Raw genomic sequence first — 26,871 nt, forward strand, 5'->3', positions numbered from 1 at the left:
TGTACTGGTGGTTGACTGCCCCCCAGCCCAGAGTGTGCATGGAAAATTGTCTGGCAGCCTCCCTGACAGCAAGCAGTGATAGTGCCCATGAAGGGGACCTTGTTGGGCCCGCCCCTTTCACGGTTATCGCTTCTCGGCCTTTTGGCTAAGATCAAGTGTAGTATCTGTTCTTATCAGTTTAATATCTGATACGTCCCCTATCTGGGGACCATATATTAAATGGATTTTTGAGAACGGGGGCCGATTTCGAAGCTTGCTTCCGTCGCCCTATGCATTGACCCGATATGGCAGTATCTTCGGGTACAGTGCACCACCCCCTTACAGGGTTAAAAAGAAAGATTCCTACTTTCATTGCTACCTGCTTGCTGGCTAGCCAGCTAGCCAGCCCTGTGGGCCTTGCTGCTGCTGCAGCCAAAAAACAAAAGGTGGTGCTGCTGCTGCTTCTGCTGCTTCTGCTTCTGCTTGTGTCTGGCCCCTGTTGGAGCGTCCAGGCACAGGACTTCTGCTGCTGCTGACTAAATGGCCTCCTTAATTGGATCATTTGAGTAGCCAGCACACCTGTGCAGGTAGGGCATGACATGATAGGCAGCTGCCTTGATAGCGGGTGGGTGCTGAATGTTCCTAATTGACAAAATAAGATTAATGCTTATGAAGAAATATAAAATCTCATCCCTTCCCCAATATCGCGCCACACCCCTACCCCTTAATTCCCTGGTTGAACGTGATGGACATATGTCTTTTTTCGACCGTACTAACTATGTAACTATGTAACATAACATGGGGGGGGGGGGGTCTCCTGGCTGTTCACACAGGTGTGTCATTGCTGTACATTGACCATGCATTGCTTCTGTGGTATTGCAAAGGCAAAGACAAATGCTTCCAGCCATCCATTGCACTAATGGATTGGTCATCAGCTGGCTGTCTATGTCCCGCATCAATATAGACCAAAGTACAGAGGGTTAGGCTATGCTATTGTGCACCTACCTGATGCATCAGAAGGTGCGAGGCCCTTGCTAAATTCTGTGCACAGACTTTGAGATCTATACTTTAGACTGTATCTAAACCTGCTCCAACATGGACTGACATTCTGGCCTACTTTCAGCCGATGCGACTTGTCTGTCGCTGAACAGTCGCTTTTTATGTATTCAGCACCTATGTATAATGTTGTAAAAATGCTCTAGAAGCTAAAGTCGCAGAAATGTCACACATATTTGGCCTGCAACTTTCTGTGCGACAAATTCAGACAGGAAAAATCAGTATAAATCCTTAGAAAATTATCCCCCAGTGTCTCCATCTGCTGGCGGTATTGAATAAGCATTGCTGCACTGATGGGGTATGCATTAGACGAAAAAAAAGAAGAAAAAGAAGAATAATACGCCCAGAAAAGAGGCGAAAAGGAGAAAAACGTAAAAAAACGTGAAAAAAAAGTAAGAGGAAGAGAAGGGAAAAAAAGGTGGAAATGGGTTTAAAAGTGATTTCGGCGGAGAAATATATATATATATATATATATATATATATATATATATATATATACGCGCACACACACACATATATATAAACGTATTCTCCGTTGAGATATTGCAGCCGCTGCTGTGTCCAGGCCCAGGAGCCTTAGCACTGTGCTGTGATGTCACTCAATACCACTGACATCACTAGGTGTAAACAACATCTCTCCTTTGCTGTGTATGTGACTATGGAGCTGTTTGGTGATGTCGTCTATTATGGCCTTCATAGAAGCAACAGGAGATTGTTGCATCCATCTAGAACCCTCAGAACTACAGTGCTATGATGTCACTCACTTCCACAGGCCTTGCAGAGTGTAAACAACAACAACCCAGCTTTGTTGTGTATGTAACCATAGGGATTTGTGATGTCACCTAGAACCTTCACAGCAGCGACAGCTTTATGAGGAGCATCAGCACTGCTCTGCCTGAGCAGAACCATCACCGCCATAGGTTGTCAAATAACCCGGATTTAACCCACACAGGTAAGTCCAATGGGGTGCAGGCATGTCCTCTATGCTTACAGCTTCCCGTGGGTGTTGGTTTGATACCGTTTGGGGACAGCCAAGGAGGCATCTGCAGGCAACAAAGGTAGGTGTGTGCTTGTGTGTGTGTTTCCTATGCAGATCCTAAGCCCAGTGTCACATGCAAGTAGGAGGAGTAAGAAGGGTTCCTGGCAAATCCGGGTTATGGATTGCATTTAAAAAGGCCCCGTGGGAGTGCAATGGGCCCCTGTCTTGCTGCTTAGCAATAATGGTATGGGTTTAGGTTCTGCTGTGTGTACTGGTGGTTGACTGCCCCCCAGCCCAGAGTGTGCATGGAAAATTGTCTGGCAGCCTCCCTGACAGCAAGCAGTGATAGTGCCCATGAAGGGGACCTTGTTGGGCCCGCCCCTTTCACGGTTATCGCTTCTCGGCCTTTTGGCTAAGATCAAGTGTAGTATCTGTTCTTATCAGTTTAATATCTGATACGTCCCCTATCTGGGGACCATATATTAAATGGATTTTTGAGAACGGGGGCCGATTTCGAAGCTTGCTTCCGTCGCCCTATGCATTGACCCGATATGGCAGTATCTTCGGGTACAGTGCACCACCCCCTTACAGGGTTAAAAAGAAAGATTCCTACTTTCATTGCTACCTGCTTGCTGGCTAGCCAGCTAGCCAGCCCTGTGGGCCTTGCTGCTGCTGCAGCCAAAAAACAAAAGGTGGTGCTGCTGCTGCTTCTGCTGCTTCTGCTTCTGCTTGTGTCTGGCCCCTGTTGGAGCGTCCAGGCACAGGACTTCTGCTGCTGCTGACTAAATGGCCTCCTTAATTGGATCATTTGAGTAGCCAGCACACCTGTGCAGGTAGGGCATGACATGATAGGCAGCTGCCTTGATAGCGGGTGGGTGCTGAATGTTCCTAATTGACAAAATAAGATTAATGCTTATGAAGAAATATAAAATCTCATCCCTTCCCCAATATCGCGCCACACCCCTACCCCTTAATTCCCTGGTTGAACGTGATGGACATATGTCTTTTTTCGACCGTACTAACTATGTAACTATGTAACATAACATGGGGGGGGGGGGTCTCCTGGCTGTTCACACAGGTGTGTCATTGCTGTACATTGACCATGCATTGCTTCTGTGGTATTGCAAAGGCAAAGACAAATGCTTCCAGCCATCCATTGCACTAATGGATTGGTCATCAGCTGGCTGTCTATGTCCCGCATCAATATAGACCAAAGTACAGAGGGTTAGGCTATGCTATTGTGCACCTACCTGATGCATCAGAAGGTGCGAGGCCCTTGCTAAATTCTGTGCACAGACTTTGAGATCTATACTTTAGACTGTATCTAAACCTGCTCCAACATGGACTGACATTCTGGCCTACTTTCAGCCGATGCGACTTGTCTGTCGCTGAACAGTCGCTTTTTATGTATTCAGCACCTATGTATAATGTTGTAAAAATGCTCTAGAAGCTAAAGTCGCAGAAATGTCACACATATTTGGCCTGCAACTTTCTGTGCGACAAATTCAGACAGGAAAAATCAGTATAAATCCTTAGAAAATTATCCCCCAGTGTCTCCATCTGCTGGCGGTATTGAATAAGCATTGCTGCACTGATGGGGTATGCATTAGACGAAAAAAAAGAAGAAAAAGAAGAATAATACGCCCAGAAAAGAGGCGAAAAGGAGAAAAACGTAAAAAAACGTGAAAAAAAAGTAAGAGGAAGAGAAGGGAAAAAAAGGTGGAAATGGGTTTAAAAGTGATTTCGGCGGAGAAATATATATATATATATATATATATATATATATATATATATATATATACGCGCACACACACACATATATATAAACGTATTCTCCGTTGAGATATTGCAGCCGCTGCTGTGTCCAGGCCCAGGAGCCTTAGCACTGTGCTGTGATGTCACTCAATACCACTGACATCACTAGGTGTAAACAACATCTCTCCTTTGCTGTGTATGTGACTATGGAGCTGTTTGGTGATGTCGTCTATTATGGCCTTCATAGAAGCAACAGGAGATTGTTGCATCCATCTAGAACCCTCAGAACTACAGTGCTATGATGTCACTCACTTCCACAGGCCTTGCAGAGTGTAAACAACAACAACCCAGCTTTGTTGTGTATGTAACCATAGGGATTTGTGATGTCACCTAGAACCTTCACAGCAGCGACAGCTTTATGAGGAGCATCAGCACTGCTCTGCCTGAGCAGAACCATCACCGCCATAGGTTGTCAAATAACCCGGATTTAACCCACACAGGTAAGTCCAATGGGGTGCAGGCATGTCCTCTATGCTTACAGCTTCCCGTGGGTGTTGGTTTGATACCGTTTGGGGACAGCCAAGGAGGCATCTGCAGGCAACAAAGGTAGGTGTGTGCTTGTGTGTGTGTTTCCTATGCAGATCCTAAGCCCAGTGTCACATGCAAGTAGGAGGAGTAAGAAGGGTTCCTGGCAAATCCGGGTTATGGATTGCATTTAAAAAGGCCCCGTGGGAGTGCAATGGGCCCCTGTCTTGCTGCTTAGCAATAATGGTATGGGTTTAGGTTCTGCTGTGTGTACTGGTGGTTGACTGCCCCCCAGCCCAGAGTGTGCATGGAAAATTGTCTGGCAGCCTCCCTGACAGCAAGCAGTGATAGTGCCCATGAAGGGGACCTTGTTGGGCCCGCCCCTTTCACGGTTATCGCTTCTCGGCCTTTTGGCTAAGATCAAGTGTAGTATCTGTTCTTATCAGTTTAATATCTGATACGTCCCCTATCTGGGGACCATATATTAAATGGATTTTTGAGAACGGGGGCCGATTTCGAAGCTTGCTTCCGTCGCCCTATGCATTGACCCGATATGGCAGTATCTTCGGGTACAGTGCACCACCCCCTTACAGGGTTAAAAAGAAAGATTCCTACTTTCATTGCTACCTGCTTGCTGGCTAGCCAGCTAGCCAGCCCTGTGGGCCTTGCTGCTGCTGCAGCCAAAAAACAAAAGGTGGTGCTGCTGCTGCTTCTGCTGCTTCTGCTTCTGCTTGTGTCTGGCCCCTGTTGGAGCGTCCAGGCACAGGACTTCTGCTGCTGCTGACTAAATGGCCTCCTTAATTGGATCATTTGAGTAGCCAGCACACCTGTGCAGGTAGGGCATGACATGATAGGCAGCTGCCTTGATAGCGGGTGGGTGCTGAATGTTCCTAATTGACAAAATAAGATTAATGCTTATGAAGAAATATAAAATCTCATCCCTTCCCCAATATCGCGCCACACCCCTACCCCTTAATTCCCTGGTTGAACGTGATGGACATATGTCTTTTTTCGACCGTACTAACTATGTAACTATGTAACATAACATGGGGGGGGGGGGGTCTCCTGGCTGTTCACACAGGTGTGTCATTGCTGTACATTGACCATGCATTGCTTCTGTGGTATTGCAAAGGCAAAGACAAATGCTTCCAGCCATCCATTGCACTAATGGATTGGTCATCAGCTGGCTGTCTATGTCCCGCATCAATATAGACCAAAGTACAGAGGGTTAGGCTATGCTATTGTGCACCTACCTGATGCATCAGAAGGTGCGAGGCCCTTGCTAAATTCTGTGCACAGACTTTGAGATCTATACTTTAGACTGTATCTAAACCTGCTCCAACATGGACTGACATTCTGGCCTACTTTCAGCCGATGCGACTTGTCTGTCGCTGAACAGTCGCTTTTTATGTATTCAGCACCTATGTATAATGTTGTAAAAATGCTCTAGAAGCTAAAGTCGCAGAAATGTCACACATATTTGGCCTGCAACTTTCTGTGCGACAAATTCAGACAGGAAAAATCAGTATAAATCCTTAGAAAATTATCCCCCAGTGTCTCCATCTGCTGGCGGTATTGAATAAGCATTGCTGCACTGATGGGGTATGCATTAGACGAAAAAAAAGAAGAAAAAGAAGAATAATACGCCCAGAAAAGAGGCGAAAAGGAGAAAAACGTAAAAAAACGTGAAAAAAAAGTAAGAGGAAGAGAAGGGAAAAAAAGGTGGAAATGGGTTTAAAAGTGATTTCGGCGGAGAAATATATATATATATATATATATATATATATATATATATATATACGCGCACACACACACATATATATAAACGTATTCTCCGTTGAGATATTGCAGCCGCTGCTGTGTCCAGGCCCAGGAGCCTTAGCACTGTGCTGTGATGTCACTCAATACCACTGACATCACTAGGTGTAAACAACATCTCTCCTTTGCTGTGTATGTGACTATGGAGCTGTTTGGTGATGTCGTCTATTATGGCCTTCATAGAAGCAACAGGAGATTGTTGCATCCATCTAGAACCCTCAGAACTACAGTGCTATGATGTCACTCACTTCCACAGGCCTTGCAGAGTGTAAACAACAACAACCCAGCTTTGTTGTGTATGTAACCATAGGGATTTGTGATGTCACCTAGAACCTTCACAGCAGCGACAGCTTTATGAGGAGCATCAGCACTGCTCTGCCTGAGCAGAACCATCACCGCCATAGGTTGTCAAATAACCCGGATTTAACCCACACAGGTAAGTCCAATGGGGTGCAGGCATGTCCTCTATGCTTACAGCTTCCCGTGGGTGTTGGTTTGATACCGTTTGGGGACAGCCAAGGAGGCATCTGCAGGCAACAAAGGTAGGTGTGTGCTTGTGTGTGTGTTTCCTATGCAGATCCTAAGCCCAGTGTCACATGCAAGTAGGAGGAGTAAGAAGGGTTCCTGGCAAATCCGGGTTATGGATTGCATTTAAAAAGGCCCCGTGGGAGTGCAATGGGCCCCTGTCTTGCTGCTTAGCAATAATGGTATGGGTTTAGGTTCTGCTGTGTGTACTGGTGGTTGACTGCCCCCCAGCCCAGAGTGTGCATGGAAAATTGTCTGGCAGCCTCCCTGACAGCAAGCAGTGATAGTGCCCATGAAGGGGACCTTGTTGGGCCCGCCCCTTTCACGGTTATCGCTTCTCGGCCTTTTGGCTAAGATCAAGTGTAGTATCTGTTCTTATCAGTTTAATATCTGATACGTCCCCTATCTGGGGACCATATATTAAATGGATTTTTGAGAACGGGGGCCGATTTCGAAGCTTGCTTCCGTCGCCCTATGCATTGACCCGATATGGCAGTATCTTCGGGTACAGTGCACCACCCCCTTACAGGGTTAAAAAGAAAGATTCCTACTTTCATTGCTACCTGCTTGCTGGCTAGCCAGCTAGCCAGCCCTGTGGGCCTTGCTGCTGCTGCAGCCAAAAAACAAAAGGTGGTGCTGCTGCTGCTTCTGCTGCTTCTGCTTCTGCTTGTGTCTGGCCCCTGTTGGAGCGTCCAGGCACAGGACTTCTGCTGCTGCTGACTAAATGGCCTCCTTAATTGGATCATTTGAGTAGCCAGCACACCTGTGCAGGTAGGGCATGACATGATAGGCAGCTGCCTTGATAGCGGGTGGGTGCTGAATGTTCCTAATTGACAAAATAAGATTAATGCTTATGAAGAAATATAAAATCTCATCCCTTCCCCAATATCGCGCCACACCCCTACCCCTTAATTCCCTGGTTGAACGTGATGGACATATGTCTTTTTTCGACCGTACTAACTATGTAACTATGTAACATAACATGGGGGGGGGGGGTCTCCTGGCTGTTCACACAGGTGTGTCATTGCTGTACATTGACCATGCATTGCTTCTGTGGTATTGCAAAGGCAAAGACAAATGCTTCCAGCCATCCATTGCACTAATGGATTGGTCATCAGCTGGCTGTCTATGTCCCGCATCAATATAGACCAAAGTACAGAGGGTTAGGCTATGCTATTGTGCACCTACCTGATGCATCAGAAGGTGCGAGGCCCTTGCTAAATTCTGTGCACAGACTTTGAGATCTATACTTTAGACTGTATCTAAACCTGCTCCAACATGGACTGACATTCTGGCCTACTTTCAGCCGATGCGACTTGTCTGTCGCTGAACAGTCGCTTTTTATGTATTCAGCACCTATGTATAATGTTGTAAAAATGCTCTAGAAGCTAAAGTCGCAGAAATGTCACACATATTTGGCCTGCAACTTTCTGTGCGACAAATTCAGACAGGAAAAATCAGTATAAATCCTTAGAAAATTATCCCCCAGTGTCTCCATCTGCTGGCGGTATTGAATAAGCATTGCTGCACTGATGGGGTATGCATTAGACGAAAAAAAAGAAGAAAAAGAAGAATAATACGCCCAGAAAAGAGGCGAAAAGGAGAAAAACGTAAAAAAACGTGAAAAAAAAGTAAGAGGAAGAGAAGGGAAAAAAAGGTGGAAATGGGTTTAAAAGTGATTTCGGCGGAGAAATATATATATATATATATATATATATATATATATATATATATATATACGCGCACACACACACATATATATAAACGTATTCTCCGTTGAGATATTGCAGCCGCTGCTGTGTCCAGGCCCAGGAGCCTTAGCACTGTGCTGTGATGTCACTCAATACCACTGACATCACTAGGTGTAAACAACATCTCTCCTTTGCTGTGTATGTGACTATGGAGCTGTTTGGTGATGTCGTCTATTATGGCCTTCATAGAAGCAACAGGAGATTGTTGCATCCATCTAGAACCCTCAGAACTACAGTGCTATGATGTCACTCACTTCCACAGGCCTTGCAGAGTGTAAACAACAACAACCCAGCTTTGTTGTGTATGTAACCATAGGGATTTGTGATGTCACCTAGAACCTTCACAGCAGCGACAGCTTTATGAGGAGCATCAGCACTGCTCTGCCTGAGCAGAACCATCACCGCCATAGGTTGTCAAATAACCCGGATTTAACCCACACAGGTAAGTCCAATGGGGTGCAGGGCATGTCCTCTATGCTTACAGCTTCCCGTGGGTGTTGGTTTGATACCGTTTGGGGACAGCCAAGGAGGCATCTGCAGGCAACAAAGGTAGGTGTGTGCTTGTGTGTGTGTTTCCTATGCAGATCCTAAGCCCAGTGTCACATGCAAGTAGGAGGAGTAAGAAGGGTTCCTGGCAAATCCGGGTTATGGATTGCATTTAAAAAGGCCCCGTGGGAGTGCAATGGGCCCCTGTCTTGCTGCTTAGCAATAATGGTATGGGTTTAGGTTCTGCTGTGTGTACTGGTGGTTGACTGCCCCCCAGCCCAGAGTGTGCATGGAAAATTGTCTGCAGCCTCCCTGACAGCAAGCAGTGATAGTGCCCATGAAGGGGACCTTGTTGGGCCCGCCCCTTTCACGGTTATCGCTTCTCGGCCTTTTGGCTAAGATCAAGTGTAGTATCTGTTCTTATCAGTTTAATATCTGATACGTCCCCTATCTGGGGACCATATATTAAATGGATTTTTGAGAACGGGGGCCGATTTCGAAGCTTGCTTCCGTCGCCCTATGCATTGACCCGATATGGCAGTATCTTCGGGTACAGTGCACCACCCCCTTACAGGGTTAAAAAGAAAGATTCCTACTTTCATTGCTACCTGCTTGCTGGCTAGCCAGCTAGCCAGCCCTGTGGGCCTTGCTGCTGCTGCAGCCAAAAAACAAAAGGTGGTGCTGCTGCTGCTTCTGCTGCTTCTGCTTCTGCTTGTGTCTGGCCCCTGTTGGAGCGTCCAGGCACAGGACTTCTGCTGCTGCTGACTAAATGGCCTCCTTAATTGGATCATTTGAGTAGCCAGCACACCTGTGCAGGTAGGGCATGACATGATAGGCAGCTGCCTTGATAGCGGGTGGGTGCTGAATGTTCCTAATTGACAAAATAAGATTAATGCTTATGAAGAAATATAAAATCTCATCCCTTCCCCAATATCGCGCCACACCCCTACCCCTTAATTCCCCTGGTTGAACGTGATGGACATATGTCTTTTTTCGACCGTACTAACTATGTAACTATGTAACATAACATGGGGGGGGGGGGTCTCCTGGCTGTTCACAACAGGTGTGTCATTGCTGTACATTGACCATGCATTGCTTCTGTGGTATTGCAAAGGCAAAGACAAATGCTTCCAGCCATCCATTGCACTAATGGATTGGTCATCAGCTGGCTGTCTATGTCCCGCATCAATATAGACCAAAGTACAGAGGGTTAGGCTATGCTATTGTGCACCTACCTGATGCATCAGAAGGTGCGAGGCCCTTGCTAAATTCTGTGCACAGACTTTGAGATCTATACTTTAGACTGTATCTAAACCTGCTCCAACATGGACTGACATTCTGGCCTACTTTCAGCCGATGCGACTTGTCTGTCGCTGAACAGTCGCTTTTTATGTATTCAGCACCTATGTATAATGTTGTAAAAATGCTCTAGAAGCTAAAGTCGCAGAAATGTCACACATATTTGGCCTGCAACTTTCTGTGCGACAAATTCAGACAGGAAAAATCAGTATAAATCCTTAGAAAATTATCCCCCAGTGTCTCCATCTGCTGGCGGTATTGAATAAGCATTGCTGCACTGATGGGGTATGCATTAGACGAAAAAAAAGAAGAAAAAGAAGAATAATACGCCCAGAAAAGAGGCGAAAAGGAGAAAAACGTAAAAAAACGTGAAAAAAAAGTAAGAGGAAGAGAAGGGAAAAAAGGTGGAAATGGTTTAAAAGTGATTTCGGCGGAGAAATATATATATATATATATATATATATATATATATATATATATATACGCGCACACACACACATATATATAAACGTATTCTCCGTTGAGATATTGCAGCCGCTGCTGTGTCCAGGCCCAGGAGCCTTAGCACTGTGCTGTGATGTCACTCAATACCACTGACATCACTAGGTGTAAACAACATCTCTCCTTTGCTGTGTATGTGACTATGGAGCTGTTTGGTGATGTCGTCTATTATGGCCTTCATAGAAGCAACAGGAGATTGTTGCATCCATCTAGAACCCTCAGAACTACAGTGCTATGATGTCACCTCACTTCCACAGGCCTTGCAGAGTGTAAACAACAACAACCCAGCTTTGTTGTGTATGTAACCATAGGGATTTGTGATGTCACCTAGAACCTTCACAGCAGCGACAGCTTTATGAGGAGCATCAGCACTGCTCTGCCTGAGCAGAACCATCACCGCCATAGGTTGTCAAATAACCCGGATTTAACCCACACAGGTAAGTCCAATGGGGTGCAGGCATGTCCTCTATGCTTACAGCTTCCCGTGGGTGTTGGTTTGATACCGTTTGGGGACAGCCAAGGAGGCATCTGCAGGCAACAAAGGTAGGTGTGTGCTTGTGTGTGTGTTTCCTATGCAGATCCTAAGCCCAGTGTCACATGCAAGTAGGAGGAGTAAGAAGGGTTCCTGGCAAATCCGGGTTATGGATTGCATTTAAAAAGGCCCCGTGGGAGTGCAATGGGCCCCTGTCTTGCTGCTTAGCAATAATGGTATGGGTTTAGGTTCTGCTGTGTGTACTGGTGGTTGACTGCCCCCCAGCCCAGAGTGTGCATGGAAAATTGTCTGGCAGCCTCCCTGACAGCAAGCAGTGATAGTGCCCATGAAGGGGACCTTGTTGGGCCCGCCCCTTTCACGGTTATCGCTTCTCGGCCTTTTGGCTAAGATCAAGTGTAGTATCTGTTCTTATCAGTTTAATATCTGATACGTCCCCTATCTGGGGACCATATATTAAATGGATTTTTGAGAACGGGGGCCGATTTCGAAGCTTGCTTCCGTCGCCCTATGCATTGACCCGATATGGCAGTATCTTCGGGTACAGTGCACCACCCCCTTACAGGGTTAAAAAGAAAGATTCCTACTTTCATTGCTACCTGCTTGCTGGCTAGCCAGCTAGCCAGCCCTGTGGGCCTTGCTGCTGCTGCAGCCAAAAAACAAAAGGTGGTGCTGCTGCTGCTTCTGCTGCTTCTGCTTCTGCTTGTGTCTGGCCCCTGTTGGAGCGTCCAGGCACAGGACTTCTGCTGCTGCTGACTAAATGGCCTCCTTAATTGGATCATTTGAGTAGCCAGCACACCTGTGCAGGTAGGGCATGACATGATAGGCAGCTGCCTTGATAGCGGGTGGGTGCTGAATGTTCCTAATTGACAAAATAAGATTAATGCTTATGAAGAAATATAAAATCTCATCCCTTCCCCAATATCGCGCCACACCCCTACCCCTTAATTCCCTGGTTGAACGTGATGGACATATGTCTTTTTTCGACCGTACTAACTATGTAACTATGTAACATAACATGGGGGGGGGGGGTCTCCTGGCTGTTCACACAGGTGTGTCATTGCTGTACATTGACCATGCATTGCTTCTGTGGTATTGCAAAGGCAAAGACAAATGCTTCCAGCCATCCATTGCACTAATGGATTGGTCATCAGCTGGCTGTCTATGTCCCGCATCAATATAGACCAAAGTACAGAGGGTTAGGCTATGCTATTGTGCACCTACCTGATGCATCAGAAGGTGCGAGGCCCTTGCTAAATTCTGTGCACAGACTTTGAGATCTATACTTTAGACTGTATCTAAACCTGCTCCAACATGGACTGACATTCTGGCCTACTTTCAGCCGATGCGACTTGTCTGTCGCTGAACAGTCGCTTTTTATGTATTCAGCACCTATGTATAATGTTGTAAAAATGCTCTAGAAGCTAAAGTCGCAGAAATGTCACACATATTTGGCCTGCAACTTTCTGTGCGACAAATTCAGACAGGAAAAATCAGTATAAATCCTTAGAAAATTATCCCCCAGTGTCTCCATCTGCTGGCGGTATTGAATAAGCATTGCTGCACTGATGGGGTATGCATTAGACGAAAAAAAAGAAGAAAAAGAAGAATAATACGCCCAGAAAAGAGGCGAAAAGGAGAAAAACGTAAAAAAACGTGAAAAAAAAGTAAGAGGAAGAGAAGGGAAAAAAAGGTGGAAATGGGTTTAAAAGTGATTTCGGCGGAGAAATATATATATATATATATATATATATATATATATATATATATACGCGCACACACACACATATATATAAACGTATTCTCCGTTGAGATATTGCAGCCGCTGCTGTGTCCAGGCCCAGGAGCCTTAGCACTGTGCTGTGATGTCACTCAATACCACTGACATCACTAGGTGTAAACAACATCTCTCCTTTGCTGTGTATGTGACTATGGAGCTGTTTGGTGATGTCGTCTATTATGGCCTTCATAGAAGCAACAGGAGATTGTTGCATCCATCTAGAACCCTCAGAACTACAGTGCTATGATGTCACTCACTTCCACAGGCCTTGCAGAGTGTAAACAACAACAACCCAGCTTTGTTGTGTATGTAACCATAGGGATTTGTGATGTCACCTAGAACCTTCACAGCAGCGACAGCTTTATGAGGAGCATCAGCACTGCTCTGCCTGAGCAGAACCATCACCGCCATAGGTTGTCAAATAACCCGGATTTAACCCACACAGGTAAGTCCAATGGGGTGCAGGCATGTCCTCTATGCTTACAGCTTCCCGTGGGTGTTGGTTTGATACCGTTTGGGGACAGCCAAGGAGGCATCTGCAGGCAACAAAGGTAGGTGTGTGCTTGTGTGTGTGTTTCCTATGCAGATCCTAAGCCCAGTGTCACATGCAAGTAGGAGGAGTAAGAAGGGTTCCTGGCAAATCCGGGTTATGGATTGCATTTAAAAAGGCCCCGTGGGAGTGCAATGGGCCCCTGTCTTGCTGCTTAGCAATAATGGTATGGGTTTAGGTTCTGCTGTGTGTACTGGTGGTTGACTGCCCCCCAGCCCAGAGTGTGCATGGAAAATTGTCTGGCAGCCTCCCTGACAGCAAGCAGTGATAGTGCCCATGAAGGGGACCTTGTTGGGCCCGCCCCTTTCACGGTTATCGCTTCTCGGCCTTTTGGCTAAGATCAAGTGTAGTATCTGTTCTTATCAGTTTAATATCTGATACGTCCCCTATCTGGGGACCATATATTAAATGGATTTTTGAGAACGGGGGCCGATTTCGAAGCTTGCTTCCGTCGCCCTATGCATTGACCCGATATGGCAGTATCTTCGGGTACAGTGCACCACCCCCTTACAGGGTTAAAAAGAAAGATTCCTACTTTCATTGCTACCTGCTTGCTGGCTAGCCAGCTAGCCAGCCCTGTGGGCCTTGCTGCTGCTGCAGCCAAAAAACAAAAGGTGGTGCTGCTGCTGCTTCTGCTTCTGCTTGTGTCTGGCCCCTGTTGGAGCGTCCAGGCACAGGACTTCTGCTGCTGCTGACTAAATGGCCTCCTTAATTGGATCATTTGAGTAGCCAGCACACCTGTGCAGGTAGGGCATGACATGATAGGCAGCTGCCTTGATAGCGGGTGGGTGCTGAATGTTCCTAATTGACAAAATAAGATTAATGCTTATGAAGAAATATAAAATCTCATCCCTTCCCCAATATCGCGCCACACCCCTACCCCTTAATTCCCTGGTTGAACGTGATGGACATATGTCTTTTTTCGACCGTACTAACTATGTAACTATGTAACATAACATGGGGGGGGGGGGGTCTCCTGGCTGTTCACACAGGTGTGTCATTGCTGTACATTGACCATGCATTGCTTCTGTGGTATTGCAAAGGCAAAGACAAATGCTTCCAGCCATCCATTGCACTAATGGATTGGTCATCAGCTGGCTGTCTATGTCCCGCATCAATATAGACCAAAGTACAGAGGGTTAGGCTATGCTATTGTGCACCTACCTGATGCATCAGAAGGTGCGAGGCCCTTGCTAAATTCTGTGCACAGACTTTGAGATCTATACTTTAGACTGTATCTAAACCTGCTCCAACATGGACTGACATTCTGGCCTACTTTCAGCCGATGCGACTTGTCTGTCGCTGAACAGTCGCTTTTTATGTATTCAGCACCTATGTATAATGTTGTAAAAATGCTCTAGAAGCTAAAGTCGCAGAAATGTCACACATATTTGGCCTGCAACTTTCTGTGCGACAAATTCAGACAGGAAAAATCAGTATAAATCCTTAGAAAATTATCCCCCAGTGTCTCCATCTGCTGGCGGTATTGAATAAGCATTGCTGCACTGATGGGGTATGCATTAGACGAAAAAAAAGAAGAAAAAGAAGAATAATACGCCCAGAAAAGAGGCGAAAAGGAGAAAAACGTAAAAAAACGTGAAAAAAAAGTAAGAGGAAGAGAAGGGAAAAAAAGGTGGAAATGGGTTTAAAAGTGATTTCGGCGGAGAAATATATATATATATATATATATATATATATATATATATATACGCGCACACACACACATATATATAAACGTATTCTCCGTTGAGATATTGCAGCCGCTGCTGTGTCCAGGCCCAGGAGCCTTAGCACTGTGCTGTGATGTCACTCAATACCACTGACATCACTAGGTGTAAACAACATCTCTCCTTTGCTGTGTATGTGACTATGGAGCTGTTTGGTGATGTCGTCTATTATGGCCTTCATAGAAGCAACAGGAGATTGTTGCATCCATCTAGAACCCTCAGAACTACAGTGCTATGATGTCACTCACTTCCACAGGCCTTGCAGAGTGTAAACAACAACAACCCAGCTTTGTTGTGTATGTAACCATAGGGATTTGTGATGTCACCTAGAACCTTCACAGCAGCGACAGCTTTATGAGGAGCATCAGCACTGCTCTGCCTGAGCAGAACCATCACCGCCATAGGTTGTCAAATAACCCGGATTTAACCCACACAGGTAAGTCCAATGGGGTGCAGGCATGTCCTCTATGCTTACAGCTTCCCGTGGGTGTTGGTTTGATACCGTTTGGGGACAGCCAAGGAGGCATCTGCAGGCAACAAAGGTAGGTGTGTGCTTGTGTGTGTGTTTCCTATGCAGATCCTAAGCCCAGTGTCACATGCAAGTAGGAGGAGTAAGAAGGGTTCCTGGCAAATCCGGGTTATGGATTGCATTTAAAAAGGCCCCGTGGGAGTGCAATGGGCCCCTGTCTTGCTGCTTAGCAATAATGGTATGGGTTTAGGTTCTGCTGTGTGTACTGGTGGTTGACTGCCCCCCAGCCCAGAGTGTGCATGGAAAATTGTCTGGCAGCCTCCCTGACAGCAAGCAGTGATAGTGCCCATGAAGGGGACCTTGTTGGGCCCGCCCCTTTCACGGTTATCGCTTCTCGGCCTTTTGGCTAAGATCAAGTGTAGTAATACAGGAGATCTGGTCAGAAGGTACTCGGGTACCCCTCTCCTCGGCCTTGTGGGATCGCCCAGGTTTATTGCCTGGGCTTCACCCACTTGTTGCTATTGGGGAGAGGGCCTAGTCCCAGGGTAACGAGTAGCGATCGCCTCTCAAGACCTTCGGGTGGAGAGAGGTTAGAACCATGGATGATGATCCGGATCCAGGTTCTGTGCCGGCATACGCAAGGATCAAAAACACCGTGAGAGTCATTCTCACGGATGATACCAAAAGGGCGGACGATTTGAAATTTGTAGTAGAGGACGTGCTCGGAGGAGTTTTCGGAATACAGAAGGGCGAGATATTGGCAATCCAGGACTACCCGAAGCGTAAAATTTTTGATGTGACGTTCACACAAAATGGCATCCACAGAGATTTTGTTACCAGAGCTGCTGCGAGTAAAGACAAAAAGCTTCAGGGTGTCCGGATTATTGAGCACGTTCTAGACGATATTAAGCTGGTGGTAGTAAAGATGTATTCCCCTTTCGCCAACCTACACGATGTTGAGTTGTTTTTACAAGTCTATTTTAGTAAGGTTGAGTGCAGAGGAAAAATCATGAACAGCTGTGGCATCTGGACATCTAAGTGGAGATTTCAGGTTACATGCAAAAAAGATGACAGATTGCCAGGGGGAATACAACTACCACCAGCTCGTTTTAAAATAAATAATATGTGTGGCGACCTCTTTTATGCGGGGATGCCAAGCTACTGCAGGAAGTGTCACAGATATGGACACACAAAAGAAAACTGTGAAAGCACATGCAAAAAATGTGGTAGCACACAGCACGAGACAGAAAAATGCACAAGAGGAGGGAGGTGCAATTTCTGTCAACAATTCGGTCACCTTTTCTCCTCTTGTCCCCACAGACATAGGACGGAGCAGCAGTGGCAACCCTGGAGGCAGCAAGGACAGCAACCGGGACACCAGCCGAGGCAAGCAGAGCCAGTGATTACCCCCCCACAAGAGGTAAGCAGTGAGATGGAGAAGGAGAAAGACCCCCCTCAGGCAAAAGGAGGGGACCCTAAAGAGCAGAGGATGGCCAAAAAACGTGCAAGTGGTGGAAAAACTGGCCCCCAGGAGCATGCTGGGTTAAGAGAGGAGCGGACGGCGGCCGAATCCGCTCCTCAGCAACCTCTGGCTCAGGGTCCCCCTGAGAGCGATGATCCGGGTGGAGAGGTGAAGGTTAAAAGGCGGAGGGGCTCCAGAAGACTCTATTCGGAGGCGGTCCAGGGGGAGCCGATGGAAGTACCTGCGGATGCAGGGAACCCAAGTGACGTTCCTCCACAAGTCCCCATAGGGGATACCCCCCCTCCTCCCTGCCAGGAGGAGGTTTCAGGGGTGACCGTCTCTGAGGTACCAGAGACGGAACTAAGTGAACACCCGACCCCTATGGAGGGGCAAGAGGTGGAAGAACCCAATGAGTCTGGAGCCCTGATTGCCAGGATGCCCGAGAACAACTATGCCTCAATCATGATGGAGGAGGGGGGTCGGCTGAGTGATGGTGCCTCCTCTCCTGCTTCCTCTATGCGTACAGTTGAGTCAGATTTTGGGGGGTATGAGGCTTCGGAGGGGGAATCAGAGGTGTAAGACGTTTTCTTGTACATTCCCATGGCTGAGTTGTCCGGTCTGTCCTTGAACGTGAGAAGTGTGAGCGCCAGAGTAAGAAGGGTTGCCCTATTTAATTACTTGTCGGTTTTTGCTGCTTCCGTCCTTTTCCTGCAGGAATGTGGCATCCCGCACAGATTAAATTATAAAGAATATGAAGATGATTGGGTGCACGGTCCATCAGTCTGGTCTGGATCAAATGAGTCCAGATCAGCAGGGGTCGCCATACTTTTTAAAGGGAACGTTTTAATTGAGAGTTTTAACGAAATTTTACCAGGCAGAATTTTATTGGTCAACGCTTTTATTAATGGTATTAAATGGCAGTTTTTAAATTTTTATGGTTCTCCTGATAAGAATGAAAGAATAAAAATGTTGGAGATTTTACCCCTTTTTATTAACAATTCTAGTCCTCTTGTTTTATCAGGTGATTTTAATTGTATTTTAAGGGGAGAACGCCGTTTTTCGAACGCAGTGAGTAGGAACTATGATAAGACGTCTTTTATGTTAAAAAACTTGATTTTAGATTTTAATCTCACTGATGTTTTTAAAAAATGTAATTTTAACGTACCAGAGGAAGACGGTGTTACCTGGAGCAATGCAAGCTGTAGCTCCAGGATAGATTTTATTTTTTGTTCTTATCAAGTACTGCCTTTTAACTGTGATCTTTTTACCAATGTTTTTTCTGACCATAAATTATTGTATTTTAAAGTTAAAAGTGATTTTAAAAAGAGAACTGGTAGGAATGCCTGGAAGTTAAACGTGTCCCTTTTAGAAGATCCGCAGGTTTTATCAGATTTTATCACCTTTTACAAGGAATGCAGACGAGTAAAAGACCCCAACACTCCCACCAGTATCTGGTGGGAAAAAATGAAACTAAAAATAAAAGAATTTTTTATCCGTGTTGGGGTTAGGAAAGCTAAAGAAAAACGTGAATTTTATAATATCCTAAATACTCGTCTGCAAACCCTGTACAAATTCAGAGCACATGGGATGGAGGTGGAGAAGGAGGTACATGATCTTAAAAAAGAAATAACTAAGTGCCTGGAGCAGAAAGGAAAAGAAATTATCTTTAGGTCTCGAATACAGCATCTTGAGGAAAACGAGACCTGCTCCAGGTATTTTTTTAAGAAAATACATGAAAATAGAAGGTTAATAGAAAACATTGAAGGAGTGAATGATGTACAGGGTATTTTAAAAAAGGTGCAAGAGTTTTATGCGGATCTTTTTAATGTAAAACACATTGATGAATGTTTTATGAATGACTCGTTAAAGGAGATCACCAATTTTTTAGATCCTGTCTCACAGTCTTTTTTATTGCAGAATATTTCAGAGCAGGAGATTTTAGAGACCGTCAAGAGTTTTAAAACAGGTAAAGTGCCTGGGCCGGATGGTATACCCATTGAATTTTATGTTACTTTTTATGGTATTTTAAAAGAAGATTTGTTCTCCCTTTTTACGGAAGTCTTTAAGTCTAAAATCCTCCCAGGCTCATGGAAGAAGGGTGATGTCTCCCTGCTATTCAAAAAGGGAGACCGGTCGGAACTCAAAAACTGGAGACCAATCACCCTTCTGAACTGCGACTATAAAATAATGGCGAAACTGTGTGCTAACCGCTTAAAGAACGTAATCCATAAAATAATTCATACAAACCAAGTCTGTGGGGTGCCTGGGAGGAGTTTATGGGAGAACCTAAACCTTTTAAAGGATGTAATTAGCGACACCAAATTAAGAAAAGGAAAGCTGGCGGTTTTATCCATAGATTTTGAAAAAGCTTTCGACAGGGTGTCACATTTTTATCTTTTTAAGGTTTTAGAGAAAATGGGTATACCTGATGGCTTTTTATTGTCTCTTAGAGCTTTTTATGATAACTGTACTAGTAAAATTTTAGTAAATGGTTTTAAGACACAGGGCGTGATTTTAAATTCCGGAGTGAAGCAGGGGTGTCCCTTGTCCCCACTACTCTTCATTTGCACAATAGAGCCTCTTTTATGTACAATACGAAAGGATAAGCAGATCCATGGAGTCCCCCTGCCAGGAGGAGGGGGACTAGAGGCGAAGGTAGTGGGGTACATGGACGATGTTGCGGTGTTTTGCAGGGACACCCCATCGCTTCAGAAGACGCTAAAACAGATTCAATATTTTAATTGTGCCTCCGGTTTTAAAGTCAATTTTAACAAAAGTAACATTTTAAACATAGGCGGAATGCCTTTGTATGATGTGCCCGTCCCTGTGTCTGAGTCGGTGCAGATTTTAGGTGTCTCCTTTGACGAGTCTAATAATGGTTTTAATAGCTGGGACTTGGTGGCTCAAAAAATAAATAAGAAAATATGTATGTGGAACATGCGAGAACTTACAATGGAAGGGAAGGTTTTAATTACAAAAATGGTGCTTTTACCTATTTTATTGTATTTAAGTCTGGTTTTCCCACCCCCCGAAATGGTTCTAAAGAAAATAACAAAAGCTTGTTTTACTTTCTTTTGGAGTTCTAAGAGCGAAAAATTAAAGAGACATATTGTGATAAAACCGAACTCCAGGGGCGGTAAGGATTTTCCAGATTTTAAAGCTTTCCTTTTAATAAAGTTTTTTAGCATGTGTTTTACTACTGTTTTTAAAGATAGCTACTGGTCTTATTTTGTTCGTTTTAATACTGGTTATTTTATGCGGAGGAACGGCTGGTTTTCTACAGTTTTAAGTTGCCCTTATTCTTTGAATTTACCCCCTCAATACATGATTTTAGGAAAAATTTTAAACTTATATAATTTTAAAGGTAAAAGTGTTCAGGATCTGTGCAATAGCAAAAAACTACTAAAGGAAATAAAAGAAACCAGTACCGTGACTCCCATCAAAAATTTTAACGAACAGAAGTGTATACAGATTTGGAAGATGTTGAGTATTAATTATCTTTTTAATTCACAGAAGGACCTGGCCTGGAGCTGCGCACACGAGTGTCTTCCATGCCGGGCATTCCAGCACCGAAGAGGATTATCCAACTCTGCAACCTGCCCGAGGGAGGGATGCCGACAAGAGGAGACCGTGCACCATCTAATATGGACTTGTTTTTACTCGCAGAAAATATGGACAAAGATACTCCCTCTGGTAAAAAGGATAACTGGACTAAAAGACTTAAATATTGCAGTGGTTTTTTATGGTTGCCTGGAATGCCCAACACGGACTCAAGAGACTATTGCATGGAAGATCATAAACTGTGTGAAGGCAGCTCTGTGGAAGGCCAGGAATATTTTATTGTTCAAGCATGAGGTTTTATCTGTGAAGGACATTTTATCTATCTGTTTTTATGAAATGTACCAGTACTATCTTTTAGACAAGAAGAGATTTCCGCTTTTATCTAGAAAATGGTTTTTAAAAGAATGGAATTCTATCTTGTAAAGCCACCAAGTGCCCATTTTATGTTTTAATATGTTGTAAATATGTTATTTATATGTAACTGTATTTATTGACATATTTGCACAACTTTGTTAACATTATTTAATTTTTAATAAAGTTGCCCCCGTAAGGGTAGTCAAGTTAAAAAAAAAAAAATCTGTTCTTATCAGTTTAATATCTGATACGTCCCCTATCTGGGGACCATATATTAAATGGATTTTTGAGAACGGGGGCCGATTTCGAAGCTTGCTTCCGTCGCCCTATGCATTGACCCGATATGGCAGTATCTTCGGGTACAGTGCACCACCCCCTTACAGGGTTAAAAAGAAAGATTCCTACTTTCATTGCTACCTGCTTGCTGGCTAGCCAGCTAGCCAGCCCTGTGGGCCTTGCTGCTGCTGCAGCCAAAAAACAAAAGGTGGTGCTGCTGCTGCTTCTGCTGCTTCTGCTTCTGCTTGTGTCTGGCCCCTGTTGGAGCGTCCAGGCACAGGACTTCTGCTGCTGCTGACTAAATGGCCTCCTTAATTGGATCATTTGAGTAGCCAGCACACCTGTGCAGGTAGGGCATGACATGATAGGCAGCTGCCTTGATAGCGGGTGGGTGCTGAATGTTCCTAATTGACAAAATAAGATTAATGCTTATGAAGAAATATAAAATCTCATCCCTTCCCCAATATCGCGCCACACCCCTACCCCTTAATTCCCTGGTTGAACGTGATGGACATATGTCTTTTTTCGACCGTACTAACTATGTAACTATGTAACATAACATGGGGGGGGGGGGTCTCCTGGCTGTTCACACAGGTGTGTCATTGCTGTACATTGACCATGCATTGCTTCTGTGGTATTGCAAAGGCAAAGACAAATGCTTCCAGCCATCCATTGCACTAATGGATTGGTCATCAGCTGGCTGTCTATGTCCCGCATCAATATAGACCAAAGTACAGAGGGTTAGGCTATGCTATTGTGCACCTACCTGATGCATCAGAAGGTGCGAGGCCCTTGCTAAATTCTGTGCACAGACTTTGAGATCTATACTTTAGACTGTATCTAAACCTGCTCCAACATGGACTGACATTCTGGCCTACTTTCAGCCGATGCGACTTGTCTGTCGCTGAACAGTCGCTTTTTATGTATTCAGCACCTATGTATAATGTTGTAAAAATGCTCTAGAAGCTAAAGTCGCAGAAATGTCACACATATTTGGCCTGCAACTTTCTGTGCGACAAATTCAGACAGGAAAAATCAGTATAAATCCTTAGAAAATTATCCCCCAGTGTCTCCATCTGCTGGCGGTATTGAATAAGCATTGCTGCACTGATGGGGTATGCATTAGACGAAAAAAAAGAAGAAAAAGAAGAATAATACGCCCAGAAAAGAGGCGAAAAGGAGAAAAACGTAAAAAAACGTGAAAAAAAAGTAAGAGGAAGAGAAGGGAAAAAAAGGTGGAAATGGGTTTAAAAGTGATTTCGGCGGAGAAATATATATATATATATATATATATATATATATATATATATATATATATACGCGCACACACACACATATATATAAACGTATTCTCCGTTGAGATATTGCAGCCGCTGCTGTGTCCAGGCCCAGGAGCCTTAGCACTGTGCTGTGATGTCACTCAATACCACTGACATCACTAGGTGTAAACAACATCTCTCCTTTGCTGTGTATGTGACTATGGAGCTGTTTGGTGATGTCGTCTATTATGGCCTTCATAGAAGCAACAGGAGATTGTTGCATCCATCTAGAACCCTCAGAACTACAGTGCTATGATGTCACTCACTTCCACAGGCCTTGCAGAGTGTAAACAACAACAACCCAGCTTTGTTGTGTATGTAACCATAGGGATTTGTGATGTCACCTAGAACCTTCACAGCAGCGACAGCTTTATGAGGAGCATCAGCACTGCTCTGCCTGAGCAGAACCATCACCGCCATAGGTTGTCAAATAACCCGGATTTAACCCACACAGGTAAGTCCAATGGGGTGCAGGCATGTCCTCTATGCTTACAGCTTCCCGTGGGTGTTGGTTTGATACCGTTTGGGGACAGCCAAGGAGGCATCTGCAGGCAACAAAGGTAGGTGTGTGCTTGTGTGTGTGTTTCCTATGCAGATCCTAAGCCCAGTGTCACATGCAAGTAGGAGGAGTAAGAAGGGTTCCTGGCAAATCCGGGTTATGGATTGCATTTAAAAAGGCCCCGTGGGAGTGCAATGGGCCCCTGTCTTGCTGCTTAGCAATAATGGTATGGGTTTAGGTTCTGCTGTGTGTACTGGTGGTTGACTGCCCCCCAGCCCAGAGTGTGCATGGAAAATTGTCTGGCAGCCTCCCTGACAGCAAGCAGTGATAGTGCCCATGAAGGGGACCTTGTTGGGCCCGCCCCTTTCACGGTTATCGCTTCTCGGCCTTTTGGCTAAGATCAAGTGTAGTATCTGTTCTTATCAGTTTAATATCTGATACGTCCCCTATCTGGGGACCATATATTAAATGGATTTTTGAGAACGGGGGCCGATTTCGAAGCTTGCTTCCGTCGCCCTATGCATTGACCCGATATGGCAGTATCTTCGGGTACAGTGCACCACCCCCTTACAGGGTTAAAAAGAAAGATTCCTACTTTCATTGCTACCTGCTTGCTGGCTAGCCAGCTAGCCAGCCCTGTGGGCCTTGCTGCTGCTGCAGCCAAAAAACAAAAGGTGGTGCTGCTGCTGCTTCTGCTGCTTCTGCTTCTGCTTGTGTCTGGCCCCTGTTGGAGCGTCCAGGCACAGGACTTCTGCTGCTGCTGACTAAATGGCCTCCTTAATTGGATCATTTGAGTAGCCAGCACACCTGTGCAGGTAGGGCATGACATGATAGGCAGCTGCCTTGATAGCGGGTGGGTGCTGAATGTTCCTAATTGACAAAATAAGATTAATGCTTATGAAGAAATATAAAATCTCATCCCTTCCCCAATATCGCGCCACACCCCTACCCCTTAATTCCCTGGTTGAACGTGATGGACATATGTCTTTTTTCGACCGTACTAACTATGTAACTATGTAACATAACATGGGGGGGGGGGGTCTCCTGGCTGTTCACACAGGTGTGTCATTGCTGTACATTGACCATGCATTGCTTCTGTGGTATTGCAAAGGCAAAGACAAATGCTTCCAGCCATCCATTGCACTAATGGATTGGTCATCAGCTGGCTGTCTATGTCCCGCATCAATATAGACCAAAGTACAGAGGGTTAGGCTATGCTATTGTGCACCTACCTGATGCATCAGAAGGTGCGAGGCCCTTGCTAAATTCTGTGCACAGACTTTGAGATCTATACTTTAGACTGTATCTAAACCTGCTCCAACATGGACTGACATTCTGGCCTACTTTCAGCCGATGCGACTTGTCTGTCGCTGAACAGTCGCTTTTTATGTATTCAGCACCTATGTATAATGTTGTAAAAATGCTCTAGAAGCTAAAGTCGCAGAAATGTCACACATATTTGGCCTGCAACTTTCTGTGCGACAAATTCAGACAGGAAAAATCAGTATAAATCCTTAGAAAATTATCCCCCAGTGTCTCCATCTGCTGGCGGTATTGAATAAGCATTGCTGCACTGATGGGGTATGCATTAGACGAAAAAAAAGAAGAAAAAGAAGAATAATACGCCCAGAAAAGAGGCGAAAAGGAGAAAAACGTAAAAAAACGTGAAAAAAAAGTAAGAGGAAGAGAAGGGAAAAAAAGGTGGAAATGGGTTTAAAAGTGATTTCGGCGGAGAAATATATATATATATATATATATATATATATATATATATATATACGCGCACACACACACATATATATAAACGTATTCTCCGTTGAGATATTGCAGCCGCTGCTGTGTCCAGGCCCAGGAGCCTTAGCACTGTGCTGTGATGTCACTCAATACCACTGACATCACTAGGTGTAAACAACATCTCTCCTTTGCTGTGTATGTGACTATGGAGCTGTTTGGTGATGTCGTCTATTATGGCCTTCATAGAAGCAACAGGAGATTGTTGCATCCATCTAGAACCCTCAGAACTACAGTGCTATGATGTCACTCACTTCCACAGGCCTTGCAGAGTGTAAACAACAACAACCCAGCTTTGTTGTGTATGTAACCATAGGGATTTGTGATGTCACCTAGAACCTTCACAGCAGCGACAGCTTTATGAGGAGCATCAGCACTGCTCTGCCTGAGCAGAACCATCACCGCCATAGGTTGTCAAATAACCCGGATTTAACCCACACAGGTAAGTCCAATGGGGTGCAGGCATGTCCTCTATGCTTACAGCTTCCCGTGGGTGTTGGTTTGATACCGTTTGGGGACAGCCAAGGAGGCATCTGCAGGCAACAAAGGTAGGTGTGTGCTTGTGTGTGTGTTTCCTATGCAGATCCTAAGCCCAGTGTCACATGCAAGTAGGAGGAGTAAGAAGGGTTCCTGGCAAATCCGGGTTATGGATTGCATTTAAAAAGGCCCCGTGGGAGTGCAATGGGCCCCTGTCTTGCTGCTTAGCAATAATGGTATGGGTTTAGGTTCTGCTGTGTGTACTGGTGGTTGACTGCCCCCCAGCCCAGAGTGTGCATGGAAAATTGTCTGGCAGCCTCCCTGACAGCAAGCAGTGATAGTGCCCATGAAGGGGACCTTGTTGGGCCCGCCCCTTTCACGGTTATCGCTTCTCGGCCTTTTGGCTAAGATCAAGTGTAGTATCTGTTCTTATCAGTTTAATATCTGATACGTCCCCTATCTGGGGACCATATATTAAATGGATTTTTGAGAACGGGGGCCGATTTCGAAGCTTGCTTCCGTCGCCCTATGCATTGACCCGATATGGCAGTATCTTCGGGTACAGTGCACCACCCCCTTACAGGGTTAAAAAGAAAGATTCCTACTTTCATTGCTACCTGCTTGCTGGCTAGCCAGCTAGCCAGCCCTGTGGGCCTTGCTGCTGCTGCAGCCAAAAAACAAAAGGTGGTGCTGCTGCTGCTTCTGCTGCTTCTGCTTCTGCTTGTGTCTGGCCCCTGTTGGAGCGTCCAGGCACAGGACTTCTGCTGCTGCTGACTAAATGGCCTCCTTAATTGGATCATTTGAGTAGCCAGCACACCTGTGCAGGTAGGGCATGACATGATAGGCAGCTGCCTTGATAGCGGGTGGGTGCTGAATGTTCCTAATTGACAAAATAAGATTAATGCTTATGAAGAAATATAAAATCTCATCCCTTCCCCAATATCGCGCCACACCCCTACCCCTTAATTCCCTGGTTGAACGTGATGGACATATGTCTTTTTTCGACCGTACTAACTATGTAACTATGTAACATAACATGGGGGGGGGGGGGTCTCCTGGCTGTTCACACAGGTGTGTCATTGCTGTACATTGACCATGCATTGCTTCTGTGGTATTGCAAAGGCAAAGACAAATGCTTCCAGCCATCCATTGCACTAATGGATTGGTCATCAGCTGGCTGTCTATGTCCCGCATCAATATAGACCAAAGTACAGAGGGTTAGGCTATGCTATTGTGCACCTACCTGATGCATCAGAAGGTGCGAGGCCCTTGCTAAATTCTGTGCACAGACTTTGAGATCTATACTTTAGACTGTATCTAAACCTGCTCCAACATGGACTGACATTCTGGCCTACTTTCAGCCGATGCGACTTGTCTGTCGCTGAACAGTCGCTTTTTATGTATTCAGCACCTATGTATAATGTTGTAAAAATGCTCTTGTC

At 45.2% G+C, this 26,871-nt stretch overlaps 9 non-coding genes and 2 pseudogenes across 9 annotated transcripts; all 11 read left to right on the top strand.

The window, feature by feature from the left end:
• Positions 1 to 125: 125 nt before the first annotated feature.
• On the top strand, positions 126 to 316 carry LOC130304213 (U2 spliceosomal RNA). Its single transcript, XR_008854006.1, has one exon. It is a non-coding gene; the product is annotated as a U2 spliceosomal RNA (small nuclear RNA).
• A 2,090-nt stretch (positions 317 to 2,406) lies between these two features.
• Positions 2,407 to 2,597, top strand: LOC130304214 (U2 spliceosomal RNA). Its single transcript, XR_008854007.1, has one exon. It is a non-coding gene; the product is annotated as a U2 spliceosomal RNA (small nuclear RNA).
• Positions 2,598 to 4,688: 2,091 nt separating this feature from the next.
• On the top strand, positions 4,689 to 4,879 carry LOC130304215 (U2 spliceosomal RNA). The gene has a single exon (XR_008854008.1). It is a non-coding gene; the product is annotated as a U2 spliceosomal RNA (small nuclear RNA).
• Positions 4,880 to 6,967: 2,088 nt separating this feature from the next.
• LOC130304216 (U2 spliceosomal RNA) lies at positions 6,968 to 7,158 on the top strand. Its single transcript, XR_008854009.1, has one exon. It is a non-coding gene; the product is annotated as a U2 spliceosomal RNA (small nuclear RNA).
• A 2,091-nt stretch (positions 7,159 to 9,249) lies between these two features.
• Positions 9,250 to 9,440, top strand: LOC130304217 (U2 spliceosomal RNA). The gene has a single exon (XR_008854010.1). It is a non-coding gene; the product is annotated as a U2 spliceosomal RNA (small nuclear RNA).
• A 2,090-nt stretch (positions 9,441 to 11,530) lies between these two features.
• LOC130304218 (U2 spliceosomal RNA) lies at positions 11,531 to 11,721 on the top strand. The gene has a single exon (XR_008854011.1). It is a non-coding gene; the product is annotated as a U2 spliceosomal RNA (small nuclear RNA).
• Positions 11,722 to 13,808: 2,087 nt separating this feature from the next.
• On the top strand, positions 13,809 to 13,999 carry LOC130304219 (U2 spliceosomal RNA). Its single transcript, XR_008854012.1, has one exon. It is a non-coding gene; the product is annotated as a U2 spliceosomal RNA (small nuclear RNA).
• Positions 14,000 to 16,076: 2,077 nt separating this feature from the next.
• Positions 16,077 to 16,209, top strand: LOC130304251 (U2 spliceosomal RNA; annotated as a pseudogene).
• A 5,026-nt stretch (positions 16,210 to 21,235) lies between these two features.
• On the top strand, positions 21,236 to 21,442 carry LOC130304247 (U2 spliceosomal RNA; annotated as a pseudogene).
• Positions 21,443 to 23,535: 2,093 nt separating this feature from the next.
• On the top strand, positions 23,536 to 23,726 carry LOC130304221 (U2 spliceosomal RNA). Its single transcript, XR_008854014.1, has one exon. It is a non-coding gene; the product is annotated as a U2 spliceosomal RNA (small nuclear RNA).
• A 2,087-nt stretch (positions 23,727 to 25,813) lies between these two features.
• On the top strand, positions 25,814 to 26,004 carry LOC130304222 (U2 spliceosomal RNA). The gene has a single exon (XR_008854015.1). It is a non-coding gene; the product is annotated as a U2 spliceosomal RNA (small nuclear RNA).
• The last annotated feature ends 867 nt before the right edge of the window (positions 26,005 to 26,871 follow it).

Source organism: Hyla sarda, unplaced genomic scaffold, assembly GCF_029499605.1.
Source record: "Hyla sarda isolate aHylSar1 unplaced genomic scaffold, aHylSar1.hap1 scaffold_1267, whole genome shotgun sequence".
Lineage (NCBI taxonomy): Eukaryota > Metazoa > Chordata > Amphibia > Anura > Hylidae > Hyla > Hyla sarda.